Here is a 21,321-nt window from a genome sequence, read left to right on the forward strand (position 1 = left end):
TACATACAGAGTTCCACTTGGCTGATATCTAACCAGCTGGTATCTGGTCTCCTGAGTTTCTGAAATGTCAGAGGAAACAATTTTTTAACAGGATGAGAACAGGTCTGACAGATCAGTGAAGCTTTCCTTCATTTCTCCTGGGTGTTATTTTTGAAACCTTGTTTACCACAGAACGTGCTGCTGTACTTTCCCAAGGGAGTGCAGCCAGAGCCTCAGCCAGCAGGGGGAGAGGCAGAGGGAATGCAGCTGCTGTGTCCGATGCTCTAGGAGCTTGCGTGAATGCAAGGAGGGACTGCACTGAAATTTTTTCCTCCTTTCCCTCTGTTTTTGCTCAAAACACAACTAGAATTTTATAATTTTATCACATTGACATATCTATCACAATTTAATCTTGCAAAGTTATAACTCCCAGCTCCGTATGGATCCCTTTGCTTCTGCTTCTGCTTTTGCAGCCTGCTCTGGCCCCCACTCTGACCCAGAAAGAGCTCAGGCAGTTTTACTGACTCGTGCTCTCCTCATGATCACAAACTTGTCTATTTCTTCACTGCCGTCCACCCCCTCTAAAACAAAACCTCCGATATGAATTTGTTCCACTCTAACTCACCCATCATGTCAATCTCTCCCCTCCTTTCTGTTTCTTCAGATGTGAAGAAACAAGCTTCTGAACTAAACTGAAACAAGCTTCTGAACAACAACAAAAAAAAGCCCTTCATCAATAAAGCTTGTCATCTGTGGGCTCTGTGACTGCATTTTGCTGCTCTTTAGCAGCAAATCTTAATATCTCTAAGAAAATGACTGCGCAGCTCACAGCTTGTACTTTTCATCCATCCATAAATTCACAGCTGGCATCCTTATGGGATTTTCTATTATGCGTATTCAGTCTAGTATTTTTAAAACTTCACATAGCCTGTATCATTTCTCCTTTTGGGGAAAAAAGGTATTGTAGAAGCAGAGGGTGTTGTCTAAATCCTCTGGATTTGTCTAAGGTTATATTTGGGATTTGAATGGAAAGTCTTTCCATTTTTATTCAATCATATCTTTCTTGGGGGCCTAGAATCCAGGAGGTTGCTAGTAAAGAAAAAGTCTTAGACTAGAATAAGAAAATATGAAGCCTAGCCTAGCTAGGTACCGGCTGTTGAAAACACTGCTCCCAGCCACCAGCTTATTGATACGTCCCAGCTACCATTTCTTTGACAAGGAAAATTGTTTGTTGCGTGTTATAATTAAGAGTCCTACTAATTCAACCAGAAGGACACACACACACACACACAAAATGAGAGCAGGTTTACCAGTTTGTTCCAGTTTTAATAGCTTTTGTTTACTCATTTAGGTAGCTTTGACACCATTGTCAAAATGGTGTCATTTGGAGATACTTGCATATTTAATCCTTGTGATTAAACTTTCCACATTTGCCCTCCTTAACTGTCAAAGAGTTCTGTTTAGCATCATAATTTCTCATTTCTGGTGGCCTTTTCAGAAGTAGAGCAAGTCAGAAATGGTCACTAATGCAACTTGTATCAAAACATTTATTTTTCATTTAGACAGATAATTCTTTCTTATTGAGGGCCTGTCCTCAATTTCATTGATGACTTCCAAGAGAAAGGGGTTGGAAAAATCTCTCCAATTATATGCAAAACTATATTTGCTAGAAATATAATGAGTTACATCAGAACAGTTTCTAATACTCATGAATCCTACTTTCCTAACTCTGTGTTGCTGCTGCACAGTTTAATGCCAGTGGAGTGCAATAACCCATCCAGAAACTAGCAATCAATGCAAACTTTGCAACTTAGAAGAAGTTATTAGCCCTTCTCTTTTTCAGGTAGTAGGATAGATAGTAACTAAATGATTTTAAGCATCTGTTAGCATTCCTTCTCCTGTCCAAGTGGAACCAGAATCACTTCACAAGCTTGTGTGTCTGAAAAACAATGGTTAATTTTATTACTTTGATTGAAAATTCTGGATGCTCATACACTGACTGTATTCTGGGAAATTTTATGGGATGTAGTAAAATTAGAGCATAGCTTTCTTGTCTTTGCACCTACTGAGAGGAGGAGCACCCTATGGCATTTGGCTCGGGTTTGGAGGACATTGCTAAATGTAAAAGATAACACAGCCATTCTTTCAAATGTCTGACTCAAACAGAAGAATCCAAGTTATCTCCTAGGCCTAATATAACAGGAGACTTGTATGCCTCTAGTAGGATCTCCAAAAGACAACATAGTGAGTAGAGCAGTATCTGGTCAGGTCACTTATTATATAGTGTTATATAGTGGTATGTGGTGTGAAATAGCATAAAAGCCCAAGGTCAGAGATTCAGAGATTTATCTTTTCTTTTCTTTTCCTTTTTTTTTTTTGGTTTGAGTTGATTCCACTGGAGTAGGAAGAATGGCCACTGGAGTAGGAAACTTATCTGTTTTTCTGTTAGTATGCTGTAATCCTCAAGTTGCAGCACTGAATCAGAAAACGGTAAAACATGTTTCCCTCTTCTTCTGTAAGAAGGTATTATGAGCAAATAAAGTAATGAGAAAACCTGAAGAAATTGTGTGTTTTGGCAGGAGGATTTCTCTGTCTCAGCAGAGCTATGTCCTCTGTTGCTTTGTCTTCCTAGTTCAGTTTTCAGTTCTTTGTTATATCTTGAAAGAGTACTTTTGGATTAAAAATGCCACAAAATCTAACATAACTTTCAATTGGGTTATTATTTAACTCTTCTGGGCTGAGGAAAGTTTTCCTCTTTGCAGGTAGAGAAAAGAACTGAGGTTGGTTTCTTTGAGAAGATTGAAACCAGTCTCAGTCTTCCTTAATAAGAGCCCTTCAGGAGAGGGGGAGGGGAAACCTACCCTAGTATTTTTAAATGGAGCCTGCAACAATTTTTTTGCCCAGTTTTGGTTTTGTATGTGCTTGTGTCTTCACATGATATGGAATATAATGAGTCCACACAGGGAACAGAGGCAGACAGTCATATGGTTTCTTGATCCTGGTTCAGTAGGTGAAAAATTGGCAGGATAGTTTTGACTGTTATGTCTCAGACGGAATAACTTTATTGCAAATAATGAAGAACAAGCTGATAGGTATTTATCATTTTCTAGACATTATGTGTTGGGTCTGGCTTGGCTGGAGCTCATTTTCCCACAGCAGCCCTCCCAGTGCTGTGCTTGGCATTGGTAGCTGTAAAGGTGTTGGTAACACACCGGTGTTTTGGGCACTGCTGAACAGGGCTAGCACAGCTTTATTGCTGTCTCTCAACATTCCCTTCTCATCCAAGGACTGGGGGTGGGAAAGGTCCTGGGAGGAGACACAATGAGGTCAGCTGCCCCAAATTAACCAAAGAGATATTTCATGCTTTATGATGCCAGCTTAGATGTAAAAGCTAAGGAAAGAAGGAGCATTTTATGTCTACCTTCTGGAGCAACCTCTACATCTACTGAAGCCCTGCTGCCTGGGAAGTGGCAGACATAGCCTGCTGATGGGAAGTAGGGAATAAAATTATTGGCTTTTTCTCCTTGCTTGTGCATCCACAAACTTTTGCTTTTGCTTTAGTAAACTGCCCTATCTCAACCTATGATATATTTTCCATCTCCTTTTCTCTCCCTGTCCAGCTGTCAGTTTGGTCAGCACCTGGCATCCAACTGAGGTCAACCCACCACAGTGGCATTTCTATTTTGCAGCTTGATTTGTAACTTAAGACCTTCTTCTGGATCACACTGCTGTTCAGAGAAGTGTAAAGAGGTATTGCAAAGTTATTATGAGTGTTCTTTATGAGTTCGTATTTTATTATTTTCCCATCATGCAATTTTGATATTCAAATCAGCAAAAAAAGTAATTGGCTATATTCTGTATGATGATTTTGCACATTAAAGGTTGTTAAAACACTGGTCCCAATTATTTTTGTATTATGTATGAATTTATTTTTCTTTTTTGTAATTCCTGGCATCACAAGACAGCTCAGTTACAGAGTGATAATGGTAGACACACAAAACCAGTTAGCTTAGCTGTTAACAACTTAGAGCCAATGGAAGTTCAGGAGTCTGATTCAACAAATGTATTGTTTCCTGAAAATATAGTTTCCTGAAGATTTCCTAGTTTGATGACAAGTGAATACAACAAATAAAAAATCTCTCTCATTAGGGCTCAGGTGTAGCTTCACAGGGCCAGAGTTTTACTGAGATATTTGCATGACCAGGTCAGTTTGGTCCAAGAATGTGCAAGCACTTTATAAATGTGCATTTCTAAAAGCTCAGTCTGTGATCCCTAATTTCTCAGGATTCCTGCAGGAATTAGAGAATTAATGTCATCTATTACTAGCACTTATCTAAGCTTGGTGGATGCCTTTTAGATACTTGCAAATTAATACATCTGCTTTCAAGGGACTGGGTGTCTAATCTTCTCCATTAACATGTACTTAATAGAAACAAATTGCCAACAAGCTACTGATGGATGTCATAAAACTGTTTTCACAGTATGATTTAGGCCTTTCATCAATCTACACTGTGTAATGGCACTTGCACATTATACATGTGCTAAATGATAACTACATGCATAATACAGGCTGTGCTCTATATTGCTTAAAGGCCTTGTTGTTCAGTAATTATTAATTCCATTTCATTTTGAGCTCTTTGGACAGATAGGCTACAAGTCTGCAACTTTGTTTGAAAACAGATTTGCCAAATTTAAGGAGCTGCCTGTTTTAGTAAGTCTCCTCTCTATTCCAGGAAATGTCATTGAAGTTTTTTTTTTTGATGATGTGTGGAATGTTAGGTTATGGAATTTTTTTTCCCAGCTAAAATAATGCATCCAGCCCAGTTCTTTATAAATTCTTCCTGTTTTCCCTTTCTTCTGGGAAAGGAATGAAGCATCTGTCAGCTAGAAGGTAACATCTGTAAGGAGCTGCAAGGGAAATAGTAGGCAGAAGAAGGACTGGACAGTAGAGTGAAGAAAAGGATGGAAAGCTCAAACATGGAAGCATTGACAGCATGAGGGGAAAATTTGTTTTCAAAATGGGAGGATAGCTTGTACATATTCTGAGTTTGCTATTATATCTATTTTATCTGGAACCTGTAGGAATCTTAACAGACGAGAATGTGAGCAAAACAAGGAAAAGAGATGTATCTCAGTACTATGAAGTTTATCCCAGTTGACAGAAGTAACCTCTCTAATCAGAGACAATTGCTAGATAGAAAACTACTTCAACCGAGCAACTGATTTTGTATAAGAGACATTCCTTGTCTTTAATCGGACAGTCTCTGTCCAATTAAAAACCTTTTCAGTCTGCTTCCTTATAACATCCTGTCTCTATGTTTTTGACATTTAACCACTGTGAATAAAAGAGTGTAACACCAATAATTTAACAATGTGACTTGTAAAAGATTATCCAGGAATAAAAAAATTCTGAGACATTGAAGGACTAACTACATTTCTTTCCCTTAGATTAAATTCCTGACATAGACAAGGTGGCTTCTTTTCAGGGTGGCTTCTTTGGGATGAGTGTGCAGTCATTTTCAGAAAATTTTGTGGGGAGGCAATCATCACAAAATAATATTTATCATTATCATATACCACTTTAGCCATCAATTTTTTAAAGATATTCTAGGCACTGGTATTTCCAAAAAGACTATTGTATCATCTGCTCTGAAGTGGAAAAATGTACTGAGATACACACCTGCATAAACATTGCATGAGAGGCTGAAGTTTTGGAAGCCAGTTGGTGGCTAACATGCTTTACCAATCCAGATTCATAATGTGGGGAAATGATCAATACATGTATGATTATAGCAGCCATAATTAAACCTTTCCTGAAAGTGCTAGGATGCTGCAGTCCAGTAAACTGACTACTTGCTGTTACTTCAGAGATGGTAACACACCTTTGGGCAGACCTCACCTTATCCAACTCTCCTGTGTCCAAGAATAAAGAATTCCTGTCACAGTTTAGAAAGCTGTCTGCCCATGGCATTTACAGATGATAGGGCAGGGTTATTTGCATGCTGGGAGAGCACTCCTTGGAATGGGCCAAATCCCAGCCAGCACTCAACCAGTCTGCCATTCCTCATATGCAAAATATATTATGCATGTACATGAGCACTACATAAAGTTCTGCTGCTGCTGTCACAATTTATGAAATAGTAGGGTCTGACTGGGATATAAGTGCCAAGTGTTAGATATCTTGACAATTGAGTGTTTAAAGGCAGGTTTCATGATGTTTTATCTCTAGATTCAGACATCACTAAGAGGCAAAAAAGAGACCATAACTCACTTTTTTCCCCCTTTGCTTTTCTCCACTAACACCACCTGTTTATTTCTTCATGCCCTGATCAACAGCAGTTGCATGACCTCTATACAATGTTCTGGTTGCAAAGCAGCCTCTGCATACCAACCTTTCTTCCAAAGGAGGTTAAGACTCTCTTAACAGGTAGGGGAACTTTATAGGACAGTTGTGGCTCTATTTCTCAAATTGTGCTGGTGCTACTTAGCAGAGCAGAGCTGTAGTTTGCACACTGAGTGTGCTGGCTCATCTTGCAGAAAGTAGAAAGTATGTTGCATGTTTGTGTTTTCCTTTAGTTCCCGTGTATAGGGGGCATAAGCAAGACAGGACTCAGGCTGATTCTGCAATCATAAAACTAGAAGTAAGCAAGCTATAGCAGCAACCTGGAACAAGACATCTCTGGTTTTACCTTTTTCCTAGATCAGGACTTCCAGAAAAATGCATCTGCCACCTGGAAAAAGGAGTGTTTTTATGTTTTTTTAGAGGAGGAGAACTTTTTTGTTGATTTGGGTTTTTTTACAAACTTATTTGAAATTTTAGTTTCAGCATATTCATTCTCTAGATACTTAACTTTTCTCCATCATGAAAAAAATATTATTTCTTTTCTGAAGGAAAGTATGGAACTTGACAGTTGGAAAAATATGATCTTTGAAATTGTTGTGGCAACAATTTTCTCTTGAAATCTGGCAGATTAATATCCTCTTAGCTGCAGCAATGTTTGAGCAAATAAGAGATGGGGATGATGTCAGGGCAAATAATTTATGCTTCTGATAATTTTTTCCATAGTTTAGGATAGAACCACAGGTCTCTTTTTATGGTTAGAGAAATCATCTGGTGCTGTAGATAGATAGTAATTTAGAATACCCCTTACATGGATTAACAGTATAATGTAAACTTCCTGCTAATTTAAGGAATGAACTCTCAAATATTTCCTTTTCACTCTCCTCTTGATTTAGAAAAGGAACTATCATTATTAATAGGATATAAAAAATTATCTTATGCCATTATCATATACAAACAAATGTGGCTTTTGCATGTGCGTGACAAAACTTCTCTGCCCAGATCAACCTCTGCCTGAAAGAGGATAGCACCACTCACAATCCTAGAGTAGGACAGATATAACAGTTGCAGCATTGAGAGAAATGTCAAGGTATTTACCATCAGGAATCTAGAAATAGAAGGCTGTGTGCAAATGGTTCTGTATATTGCATGAATCTTGAATAAAGCGTTGAAAACAAATACATAGCTATTCTGCAGTTGCAGTTGTCTTCCAGTCAGTCGCTGTTTTTCTGTTGTGCAGGTATTGATAGACATCTGTTGGCCCAAGATGTAATTGAAGTGAAACTTTCAGCTTTTCTTTTGATTTGTATAAAATGTTACTCGATGGAGTGGGTTGTGAGAGCTAAAGTAAAATAAAGGGAAGCAGCAAGAGGTAATAGCTTGGAATTTTGTTTTATTTTGTGTTTTTAATAATACAGCAAGCTACATGAAGCCTGTGAAAAGCAGATTTTCTTTGCACAGTAAACATCAAAGGTGTGAGTTTGGAATATTTTTGGCCTGCTTTTTTAAGGAAATGTGGTATATGGAATTTCAGTGTCCATCTGCCAGTTTTCAGTCTTCCACTGCTCCTTCAGGGATGCTTATGCCCACTGGCTGAGTTCAACCAGGATCAAAAGACAACGAATTTCTTAAGATCTCTGAAAATTTACTGGGGGAGTGGTGGATAAGGGAGAGACATTAGCATTGTTGCAGCCCTCTGGCATGATCACAACCATGCAACCTCTTCCCCAGCTGATTACTAAGCGACTCAGGCACATGCCACCTCCAGGGAGGGACTAACAAAACAGAAGGGCTTAGAAAGTAATCAGACAGTCAGAATTGCCAGTGGTGCTCATAGATAATGCAAAATCTTAAAATCAGTATGCAACCAAACTTCAATTGTTTTGCTGCTTGTTACTTTCTGTTGATTTAATAAGCTTTTCAGAACTTCTTGGAAGGAGCTAGGCTACAAGTGTTAATGGGGATGATATATTTATCAGCTATTTCATTATTTTCCCTTTTGTGTCTCTTGATGGTTTGTGAAAGTTGGGGTTCTTTTAAGTGCTATTAAAACTATGAGATAATTTTTATCATAAAGAATGCCTGTGCATTGAAGAAAGTTTATGCATGTTAGTAAGTAGATTAATTAGAAGAGTATTTGCTGGCCGAGTGGCAAGGAATATCTGTACCCTTTTACAAGAAGTGGAGCGACAGATAGCAATTTCAAAATACAGCAGAACGGCTGTTCCCTAGTTTTTTGAAAGTAAAAACTTCAGAGCCGTGATTGTCAGCCCATGTCAGACACATCTTGGCAATGGTCTGCCAATTTTTTTCTACAGTGTTTTTAAATATAGGGATCACTCCCTTCAGTTCTTAGCTAGAATTTAAGGAATTCTAACTTTCAAGTGGTGTAGTTTCATCAGATTCCTGTTCCTTGTGCTTTCTCTGTTGTCTTAGCTTGGATAGGAGTCTGACCTTATTACAATTCCTTCCACCTGTCCAAGGGCCCTGCACTGGCTCTTGTTTGTGGTCTTATTTTATTTCCAAGAATATTCTCTACTGCTTAGTTCCTCTGGCTCTCCAACCTTTAGCCTGACATGACATTTGCCTTCAACTAATCCTCTCAGTATTTCATGTAGACTCTCTCAGTTTTCCCAGAGTCCAGATCTGATTACATCCCTAACAAATCATTTGTTTGACAGAATACTCAGTATTCTGACTATGATTCCTGCCCTGTCCTGATCTCATCTCTCTGGCCTAAGGTTTTCATACTGCATTCACATTTTAACACTAAACTGGCAGCTACTCTTGTGAGGTGTGTTCTGATTTTCTCTTTGGAGCTTTCCTGGCAATCTGATTTATTTATGAGATAACACAAAATTCTTAACTACAATGTATTGTAAATAACAGTGTTATTATTGATGACAATAATAGTTTTGATTGTTATAATGTATAGATTAAAGATGCAAATAATAACTATGAAAGGTCATATTGCAATATTTTATACACAACTTTGTAACAAGGAACCTGGTTTTCCTTTTTTTTAGAATTAATGACAATGTGGGAAAAAACATCCATTTCTGTCATGAAATACAAACAGGAGAAAAAAATCAATGATTTCTGCTGATTTTCAGATTGTTGCAGGTATCTACCAATAAAAACTTTACTGTTAAACAAATGAAATTAAAAATATCCCAAAAATAAGACACTCTTCTTTTAATAAACATGGTAAGATCATAGAGAATAAGAAGAACTAAGAATTAAACGTGACTCTAATTAATAATTTTACAAGATTTTTTTTCACAGCAGATGCTGCATTTCCTTAAAATGGCTTTTCTTTTTTAATTCAGAGGGCAAATTTTTTGTTTGTATCTGCAAGTGTAACAACTGGGAGATAAGACAGCTGTGAAACAGTGTCCATGTATCCCAAATCTTGGCTATAGAGAACATCAAGTATTACTTTATAATTTCATTTTAAATGTAAAATAACTGCTAAGCCTTGATTGCTTTTAGCATTATAATTGGCATATAGAAATAAGATATTACATAGTACAAAGGGATTAATTTTTTCACTATTAAAAGTTATCCATTCTAGTGTTGGAAAGTAATGTCTGTCATTCCCTTATTTCTACTAGGTAAGTCATATTTTTACATAATTGCAAGAAATAGTGCCTCTGGAAAACACTTCTGTATATGAGGGAGCAAATTAGAAGCAGCTGAAACCCCTATTGTGTGGCAGTGACATCTCTGCCAGTTCTGCCTCGAGTGATACAAGAAGTGGTAAGAAAGAACCTTACAAGGCAGAGGCAATTAAGCTTGAAAGAGAGAAAAGCTGAAAATTATCAGAAAAAACATTGCAAGGTCAGGACATTAGGGCATCAAGGAATGATAACAGAAGTAAGGACATCTGAATAATGACTACCAAATTTTGTGATATTTGAAACTAACATGTCTGAAAATATGTTGAAGTACTACACAGCTCTTGGGATGTTTTTGTATCTTCTCAGAATGATGTAGCAAACAGTCACCAACAAATTGACATGTAGAAATAAAAGCTGCAGGGAGAGAAAATTATCTGTGTCTACATTGTTATGAGAATGTTAATAACAGCAAAAGCACAAAGGTATGCATTTTTTTGTTAAGGGAGCATTTTTTAAAGTATGAAGAAACCTTTGTATGACAAGGTGCAAAATTTGGATGCTTAAGCCAGAGGCTATTTTTCCTTTTGCTGGAGGAAAATATGGGTTAGTTTTGTTTGTTTGTTTTCTGTCATCATTATTTTCTACTCCACACAAGCCAAACAAAGCCAAACATTTCCTTGAATTCCACTTACAAGGGTCTTAGTGTTTCTGTGTTTTGATTTCTGTAAATGAGATTTTTCCAATTCTTCTGCCTCACCAAACTGCAGACAGAACCTCTGAACTGTGGAATAACTAAGCACCAAGAGATTAGGGTGCTCTAATGTTTTGAGTGAGAATCCAGTAAAGTTTTTCTTCTAAGACTAATACTCCTACTAATTCATACTTACTTGTTGGCATAAAGAGGAGCTATCTAAACAGAGAACATTGTACAAAGCTAGTTCTACAACACAGAGACCAGAGGTCTTTCCTGAGATTTTTGTGAATTGGGATATATTTCTTACTGTGACACAGATACAACAGTGTCTTCTCAACTGACAAGAAATTTCACTCTCCAACTGAGGGAAAATTGTGATGCAAGTTCAGCAAAAGCATTCTGTTTGAGATAGTAATTTTTAGAACAAGAAATTAGCAAAATGCCTGTAAAAGCTTCCTTCAGATAAGTCCTACTACCTGTAATCTAGATAAAGATTCAGAAAACATTTTCTCCTTCATAGTTTTAATGATGTACGTATGTGTTGTAAATTCAATGATTATCTAAATTTCTTGAATCCAGATGACAGGCATGTCATGAGGCATGTGCTTTAACACATATCAGGAGGCAGGCTTTGATAAGAGCAGTCAAACCAGTCAAAGGAATGTAATCTTTAAGTTTCTAAGAAAATGTCTGATCCTTTCACCTACAAAGAATGCTTTACAGCTCCCGTGACTGCCTTAGGTATGGTCATGTTGCATTTCAGAAACTGAAAATCTATGCCTGATGTATACATTCACCCCAAGAGTGAAAGATTTCCAAAATATATCCAAGGTAAAACAAAAAATCATATCAAATATGTATTAGGCAACATTTATTTTGATCAGTATTAAGAACATATCATTACAGGATACTATGCAGGATACTATATGACCACAGAATTGGATCAAGGAAGAGGAAACAAACAAACAAGCAAAAAAACCCGAAGCAGAGACTGACCAGTTACACTACTAAAAATCCTCTATTTTGAAATTTTAACCACTTTTTCCATTCAATGCTGAATTACTGCAATCAAAACTAACTCTGTAAGAAGTTAACCATTTCACAGATAAAGGTTTCTAGGATTTAGGATGCTGTCTGTGGTCAAACTTTAAAGAAAAAAACATTTAATTACATGAACACTTTCTTGGTATATGGAATAACCACGTTTGAATCTGTGGTGTCTGCTCTCAATAAAGAAAGGAATTAAAACTGAGACTCTTATTTCTTAAATACATGTTATAGATGAAACTGTTGCCCATTTTTATTAGATATTTAAGAATTTGGTATTAGTCTTTGGGAAAAAAATAAACTTTGGAAAAAGGTAGTTTTGACATCGTAAGAGGGTAGAAACATTTTCCTTAAGGAGTCAGTTTGATTGTAATGCAAAATGAGGGAGCAAATTTTATAGAGCTGCAAAAATATCAGCCTCTCTCCCCCAGAAAATCTTGAGATATATTCTCTGGTTCATTTATCACATTTTCCTCATATTCACCTTTTTTCAGGTCTTTTATGACATATTAAATATTTCATGAGAATTTTCTGGATTAAGTTGTTAGATTTAAGTTATTGATTTAATTTTGCTATGAATCGTTTAAAGCTACAAAATTCCATCATAGCACCCTTGGGTCAGTAACACTCTTAGATAAAAGAGGTTATTACTATATTAAACAATATGCCTTATTAAGAATACTAGTATTTAAAGATGTAAGAAATTTAAAATAACAAAAAGGACACGTTTCATTGTACTATAACTTCTTTAGAAATGTAAAAATAAAATAAACATGATGCCGGCATGAGCAATACAAGAGATCACTGTTCTGTTCTATTCTATTTGTTTTAATCTACTTTAACTGAATGCATAAAGACCACTGGCAAATATATCAAACAAGAAATTTAAGTATAAACTGTGTGGGAATCTGTGATCACTGCAGAGGAGTTTTTTAAAAATAGGAGGAATTTAATTTAATGTGTGCATTACAAATAGAAGAAAACTATACATCAGAAGCATACTTTGTTGCTTGTAACATGCTGAGCAGCTGATGTGTAATGCAAAATTCAGGCATGAGTCATAACAGCTAAAACCAAAGCTATATGACTTTTAACCCTAACATCAAAATCCTAGTTTCATGATAAGTTTTATAGTCCCTCTTGGATGTTTTTTTTTTGAAGAAATCTACTTTGACTCCACTGCTAAAACTTTTTCAAACTCACTGATTTTTCAAGACATTTAAATTTACTTTGAAAGTTGTTTTCCACCAAGACTCTTATATTTTGAATCGTTGTTGTGAAATACAGCGGTCAGATGAGCTAAGCATTACTTCTTTGATAACAAGATGTAAGGATCTTTATTAGGATACTGTTTGTTTTGTGTACTATTAAAAAAAAAGAAGTTTTAGCTCATTTGAGTTCATGAAGGTAGGCTTCTGTTTATTTCATTTAATAAAATAAAAAGAGAAATAGGAATGTAATTCTGGGCGTTAATGACAAAGGCTCTGTGTGCAAACCTCTGAACATAACTTTACATTTTCCATGCTAATGTGTAGCAAAAGTTTATAGACATGCAAATAGCTTCTTGTGAGGTGCTCTAGTCCAGAGCCAGCAGCGCAATGCTCCCTGTAAACAGCCTGGCTAGCTGTGGATAAATGAGATGCAGAGCAATACCACAATGTCACATAACAGGGAACTGCAAGTGCTTTACCTTGCACCATTATATTGAAGGCCATTACTCATGTCAGCTGCTCAAAATATCACAGCACAACTCTCTTAGCCTTTTCCATGCCTGAGTGAAGAGTGACAATTTCAGGCAGTGCAATAGAAGTGAGAAACTTGAACAAATCTGACTGATAGTTCACAAGATTTCAGCAGGCATTGCCCTTTGTGCCACGCTCACTAATGCATGCACAGTGCAGCACATTAATCGCATTAGGTTATGCATCAGTCCAAATCTACTGCCTCAAAAGCTTCTTTTCACAGGAGAGCTTTGCAAAGGGCTAACGACTTTCTTTAGCTTTATCTAGAAATATTGTCACAAGGCAAAGATTGGTATTATGTGCCTATTAGCATTAGAAGTATTCTTATATTACAAATGGGTCTGGTAAAAAAATATCTCTGACTGACATAAAATCATAACATCATAGAATAGTTTGGGTGGAAATGGACACCACACCACCCACTAGACTATTGGAAGTTGCTCAAACCTCCATCCAGCCTGGCTTCAACACTTCCAGGCATAGGGCACCCACAGCTTCTCTGTGAAACCTGTTTCACTCTGCTCATGACCAAAGGCAGCTTGTTCAGCCTGGCCTCTGGTACTCCTGTGCCATGCTCCTCACCATCCCAAAGGCACAGGACTGGAGCCACACTCCACCCATCAGTGTCCTTCCTGGACTGGAGAGACTGGGAGGGGATAGAGGAGGCAAGATGCGGTCACAAAAATGCCAGATAAGAGGAAAACATTTTTAGTCTTTTTTTTCTTGTTTTCTTGTCTTTAAAATTATTCATTGTGTAATTATGAAAAGAACTCCTAATGATACATTCTAGGAGGGACCTTGGTGCTGAAGGCCAGCACTTGGGGCTGCAGTGTCAGCATGACACAAGGAGCCTGTTGGGATTCTTTACAAGTGAGCACCTTCAAAAATAATGACAGCTGAGCTCTGGGACAAACAGGAACTGCTGCACATTGCCAAGAGGTATCTTCTAGGGATAGCTGAAGGGGGAGTTATGGGAGGCCAGCAGTGCTGATTATTCCTGCAGGCATGTTACTGGACTAGCTACAGGCCTAATCTAGTTTGACAGCTGAGGTGTGCCCATCTCCATTTCAATCAACCTCTTCCCTATCACCGTTTCACACAGACTGTGCTTTCAGGATTTTCATGATGAAGATTTCCTGCAGAGACATAAGATTGCCAGTTAATTCAGGAGATTTTGGAGTTCTTCACAAAGAACTCCAAAATCTCCTGAATTGCTTTATATAATTGCTTTATATAATTGCTTTATATAATTGCAATATAATTGCTTTATATTATTTATAAAGCAAACTACTTTTGCTCCTTGTATGGATTACATAAAGCTGAGATTTTTTGTCCTGCATTCCTGCATAGACAAAAATCTTATTTAAGTGGCTGTCTTCACATCCTCAGATATTTTCCTCAGACTGTGAGCTTTCTGTGGCTGTGGAAGGAAAGAAGGGAAATCAGTAAATTTGCTGTCCTAAAACTCATCTCAAGAGGCATGGAAAAACATCAGTGTGTACGTCTGCTCTGTCCCCTGAAAAAAGCTCAAATGAAGGACTCAGATTTGTGTCTAAGACTGTTCAAATCCCAGGAGTGAAGAACAGTTTTCTTCCTAAGTCCACCGGTAAGAATCTCTTAAAATTGCATTCTGCCTTCAGCGCCCCAAAGGAGGTAGTGTATCAGCCATATATTACTAGTCTGCTTACCACCCCTGTTTGTGAAAGTAAAAAAAAGTCTCATAGGAATTAAACTCACAGAACAATATTGTTTTCCACCTTCTTCCCCCTCGGCTGAAAAAAATCTGACTGTGACAAAACTCCCAGGTGCTGTTCCCTCTATCTCTGTCGATCAAAGTCATTCTTGTAAATATGAAGTTGTCAGTCCAATACATTCAACATTTGAGTATGGGTTGCATTACAATTTTTTGTCTGAATACCAAAGTTTAGTCTAAGAAAAGCAGAGTAATAATTTTGATCTCACCAAAAGGGTAGCATATTGGAAGAATTCTTCCTAACTAGGCTTTGATTTATGCCACTGGCAATGCTATCTTTTCCAGCACTGAGTTATTAGCAAACAGTTAGTGGTTAAAAATGTCCTGAAACCAGGCAGCTAAATCCATTCACTAACTATATTTATGTATTTCTGAGATGTCAACAACAATTGTCAGTAACAACATCAAGAGAACATAGTTTAGTTCCTAGAATGTTTCAGGCAATGCCATTTTCCTAATAAATATGCATCTCCACTTTGAATGGTAGATTTTATCAAGGTCTTGCATTCATTTTTCTCACATCATGGCTTCTAAATGTAAGAGAAAGAAAAATAATTTTTTTGTATATTTTCCTGAAGTTCTGAAGGATAATCATTGTTTGATATGCCCTAAAACAAGTGCTGGACTTGCTGTCTTTGTTCATTAACTTCATGACTCATCTTTAGTTCTTTAAATATTTGTCTTGCAAAAAAAATCTCTTTCTCATAATTAGGAGGAAGAAGCAACCAAACTAATAAATTAATTCAAGGAAATTTTAAAGTAGGCTTGTCCACCTTCTGAAGGGATGACAAGACTAGAAGGATAATGTAGGTCTAATTTCCAGCTTAAATGGAAAAGAGGGATGGATGCATGGTGCAAACTGTAAAAAGCTGTCAGCAAAGGCGGGAACTGTGTCTATGGGGGGATGAGGGATGTACACAGTGCATGGGAAGATAGCTTTTATAGACATGAATTAGTTACATAATATGATGAAATGCAGAAAGGCAGAGCTCTGGGGCACAATCATTCTCTACTAGCAAAATGCTCGTTCATGCAAAAGACATTTCCAAACAACAAATTAACCCAACAGGAACAGAAATTGCAGCTGTAAAGAAAAAAAATGCCATACTCAGCATTAAGGTTATTCTGACTGATAACTGTGTGTGTGAGGAGCTTTTTTTTCAGCTCCACATTTCACATCCATTACACAAAGTAAGCAATACAACCTTAAATAAGGTGCAGGAAAATACTGGGGAGATGTGTCCCTGTAAAATTTTTGTCTTTTTGTACTTTTAACCTTTTTTCCTATAGGAGTAATATTTATTGTGGTAGTGCTGACAGGATGTCCACTAGCCTGTTCCATGAATGTTCCCTCTCTTTCCAAGAACCTTGGGACTTATTTACTATTTTTTATCAAATTTGAAGAAATGTCAGAAATCTAACAACTCTCTCTAAATTTGTGCATCAAACAGAAAATACCTACTCTTCCACAAGACAGGAGACAGGCAGAACTCACAGGTTATGCTGGTGCTTAACATAAGTCAACTTAATCGTAACATTTTGTGATTTTTATACACCAAATTAAATACATGTTTAATTTATTGTAATATATAACCTCTGTGTACACCATGGAGGTGGTCTAGATTGCTTAAGGGAAAGGATGTTCAGTATGATGATTTTGAGAGGAGAAAAATGAAGAAATTTCTATTAAGGAGTGATCTTACTGAAGTGTCTAGTGCTAGGTGCTCCTTTTTGAAGACTTTGTATTTGTTACTGTTTTCAGGGCCAAAAGGAAATTGGGTGCAGGCATATGGACGAACAAGCAGAAATATATGAGATGGAATAGAGATGACAATATCAATTTGTAACTTATCAAATATATTTTCAATGACAGAAAAGTGCTAGCCCTTCAGCAGCACCTTCTAGACATCAAAACAAGTCCCTTCAAAAACTGTTTCCCTTTTCCTAATTGTATTTTCCTTCTTGTTTTCATGTGTCAACCAGTGTCTGTTCTTAGGTTTGGCTACCTTCAAGTCTTTAATTTTTTCCACAAAGCTTTATTTACCATGCTTTTTGATCCCATGTGTACTCTAAGGGATGCTTCATAGGTTCCATTTAATTTCATATCTTCTCTCACTTTGCATCTCATCTATTGAAATACTGACACCATTTCACAGTACTTTTATTAATAATTGATTGATTAAATAGTGTATAAAATTAATAATTTGTGGTAATGCACAACTATAAAACATGGAAGTTACATATTTCCCATTTTATTTATAAAAATTTTAGCATAAGGAGATGTCAGTCATCTAATGAAAATGAGAGGAGAATCTAAGTATTTGATATCTATAAAAGGCACATTCTCTTTGCTAGTATCAGCATCTATCGGGCTAATTTCCATATCTTGTTTCTGTATCAGCATAATCTATCAAATCACAACCCTATTGTAAAGGTGAAAAACCAATTTCTACATATGAATCTCATTAAGAAGTTTTAAGTTCATAGAAAGCCATAAGGACTGTCCTGGAAGTTCTTAGGAAAAAAAAATGTATGAATTCAGGAGAACAAATTCATTGTACATGCTGATAAAATCTGAGACCGCATTCTAGCCAGAGTATAGAACAATGGAAGCCTATCTCACTATAAAGACAAGTGGTGGTTAGAAATACAGCCTGTAATAAGATACATAAGTCTAATAACCCAATAAAATGCTATTGCATGTTGTGACTAGAAATGTTTTGGTTTCACTACTACTTTGTCACTCCATTTACATTTTTAGTTTTCAAACTGAATCTGGTTTCTGTACCCCAAATACATGCAAAATAAGGGAATTTCATTATTAAATGAATAAAAGCCTTTATCTCCCTTCCTATAGATTTCCTTCAAATTACTTACTTTCTAAATGTTCTGGTAGCCTTTAGTAACATGTCCTGGCTCATAACTGTAATAACACTCAAATAACATGTTGTGATCCACTAGTTGATGAAAGGTTTAATATTTAAGAATTCTTCTGAAAATGAACACAGAAAGCTGGATGATTTGCAGCAACCAGCAGAAGGCTCATCTTCTGACATTGCAAGAGAGAGCAAGAAATACTGTAGAAGGTTAGTGAAAGATGAAAGTGCTGTTTCGATCCAATTTATTTAAAACAATAGATAGATTGAAGCCAGCAAATACAAAATTTCTAATACACTCATACTTCAAAACTGCTTGGAGGAGCAGCACCTTAGAGGGTAATTTTTGTAGGTGAAGTTGTTCATGCATTTGGTACCACAGATTAAAGTTTTATTACAATATGTAGACATTTCTTAACAGTATTAAATTTGCTAATGAGATTTAACCTATTTTTTTCTGAAGAAAAATATTTCGGTATTGCTTTACCATTACTGAAATTCAAAGTATCAAACTGCGCATGTTTTTAAAATTATTTTCTCCAGTCACATTAAACTGGTTCTCATTAATGTGAATATTACATCAGGAAAACAGATTTTATAGTCCTGGATAACCTCTGTACCAACAAGAGACCCAGACCAGACTGGCTGAAAATGAGTGTTGGAACATTTCCCTTTCATTTGAGAAGAAGCCAAAAGTCTTAATTTTTTAACATGACCAACATATATAGAGGTTCAAGGGATTAAATAAATTCTTGGTGATAGTGACCAAACAAATGAACTTCCAAAGCACTATATTTGCTTTCTGATTGTTTTCCTTTTGCTTTTCCACCAGGCAAAATCTTTTCAGTCATCTCTTTTACCTCTGCAGTTTACGTCATATTTCATAAATGCATTCTGTGCATAATTAAACCAGCACTGAAATTCAAAGTCATAATGAATTTAGCATGAATTTTGACACTGGCTTATACAGAGACAAGATTTCATCCGGAGTAAAAGGAGGGACTTCTCAATGACTGAACATGCAGAGAAGAATATTTTGCAGTTGAATCAGATAATAGGATCTATTCAGGAGATGCTGAAAGAAATTCAAGAGAATAAATAATGAACTCTGCAGATGTAGTAATTAGTGGTTCTGAGAAGGCCTCTAACTGTTACCATGGTAATATTAATTTTTTTTGGCACTAAACATGATATATTATCATTAATTTAAAATGCCAGTACAAGTCCATTGTGATATCTTTGAAGTATAATCTGCATTCTTTGACCTGGGTTTGCAATTAACTTTAACTGAGGGCACTGAGCGCTTTAATGGAGAACTGATATTTTATTGAAGTTTGATCAGTAGGAAAAAAGTTGCTACCTTCTAGAATTTCCAGGTTTAGTTCTGTGTGCTCTCTTTTCATCCATGAAATGCAGCACAAGCAACCTGCAACTGCAGTTGCAGTTCACAGGAAAGCCAGCAGTCCTTCAGCAGTGCAACAGCCGTTGGTACTGCTGGTGCCTTTTCAGGCTGCATACAGGCTATCTACAGACAGCCCTGCCTTAAGGTAAACGCAGCCCTAACTCAGCAGAAAGAGATCTTTTCTGCACAAACCTAAACCACCCCTTACGATTTAGTTGTCGCAGTTCCGGGCACACGCTTTCTCACTTCAGTGGGATCAGCATTCCTTGATGAGTCCTGCCGTGACAAGCTTTCATTGCAGCATGTTAGATTCATGTGCCTCTTAGGTTCCAGAGTGTTTTTTTTTTTTTTCCTCTTGAGGAGGAACATGGAACAGCCCATCATAAATAAACACAGATTCAACAGTGGATATGAACTCTTGTTGGAGGTTATCCACTTCACTGAGTAAGCTCACACAGGACTAGAGGTGGTCAACTTATTGAGAGACAGCTGCAGAAGGACTAATACCGTGATACACAGAGCATGTTCAGCCTCTCTGATATGCAGCTGCATTTAAGAGCAGATGGGCTTTTCAGGACCAAATACAGTCACTGTTCCTGCAAGGACATAGGGTAGAATGAAATTTGAGTAACAATTTGAGAAGATGGGCTGTTTAATAAACCTCCTTTTAAAAGATACTGTTGTATTATCCTGGTACCATGACACAAAAAGGCTCAGAACAAATGTGATTTCTAATTTCCAGTGAACTTATTTAAAGATTAACAAAGCTTCAAACCAGAGTTTGGTGAATTGGGGCTGTTTAATTCTTTTTTAAGCTTGATGTTGGCAGTTTCTCAGTGTATGTTGATGGCTATAGCTCTCTGACAATCTGCCAAATATAAATACTGTGCAAAGCAGTCTTTGAAAGTTTGCTAGGTTATTTCCAGTTCCTTTTTATTTAGTTATTTTTTTGACATCCACATGTTAGTATGTCATGGTTTGACACTGGCACAATGCCAGTGCCCCCATGAAAATGCAATCTCTCAATTGAATGCTGTGAAATGCGATCGAGAACAGAGCAAAGCAGGCCCAAGCTTAAAAACAGGGAAAAAAAAAAACTTTATTAAACTCCTACTACTATACTACTATAAAAGGAAAAAGAAGGGAAAAAACCACACAAAATTCAAAATGAAAACCTTCCAAAGCATTCCTCCTCCCACCACCCAACTCCAACAAACCACAGTGAGACACAACCCGAACCCCAATCAGGTTTCCACCCTCCAGACAATTGATACTCAGTCCATCGAGGGAGAGATGAGCCCCTCCTGTGCCACAGACCCCCCAAGGAACACAGCTGCCACATCCTGTGTTTCCATGTCACTCATGGCACCGCCCGGAGAAAAAAGTTTGCCAGTGGTGACCCTCTCCTTTCCATGCACTGTGCTCTCACCACCAATGCATGGATAGACAGACTGCTTTTAGAATTTTTCCTTTCAAGGATGCCATGCCAAGAGGGGAAAAAAACAACAGTTCAGTTTTTCATTTCTGGGACCACAGTCCCCCCCATTTTCCCCTAGGGCCGAGGATCCAAGAATAGAGATCTTCTTCTCTTCTTCTCTGAAGACAGGGGGCACCACCACAAACCTCCCTAACTTTTCTCTGTTCGCTCCACTTCTGTCTTTTCCCAGCTGAAGCAGGTCTCTTTGGCTCACCAGCATCCTCCTAAAATACAGTCTCTCTTGGAGGAGAAGATCGGTTCAGTCTGTGGCTATCAAGAAAAAGTCCAGCCAAAAGCCACTCTATCATCTCCTCCCACCTAGAATTTCTCCTTCCAACAACCCAGGTCCCAGGCTGTCTCTCTTCCTCTCTTTCAAACCAAGGAGGAGAAG

The sequence above is a fragment of the Taeniopygia guttata genome, chromosome 2 (assembly GCF_048771995.1).
Source record: "Taeniopygia guttata chromosome 2, bTaeGut7.mat, whole genome shotgun sequence".
Taxonomy (NCBI): Eukaryota; Metazoa; Chordata; class Aves; order Passeriformes; family Estrildidae; genus Taeniopygia; species Taeniopygia guttata.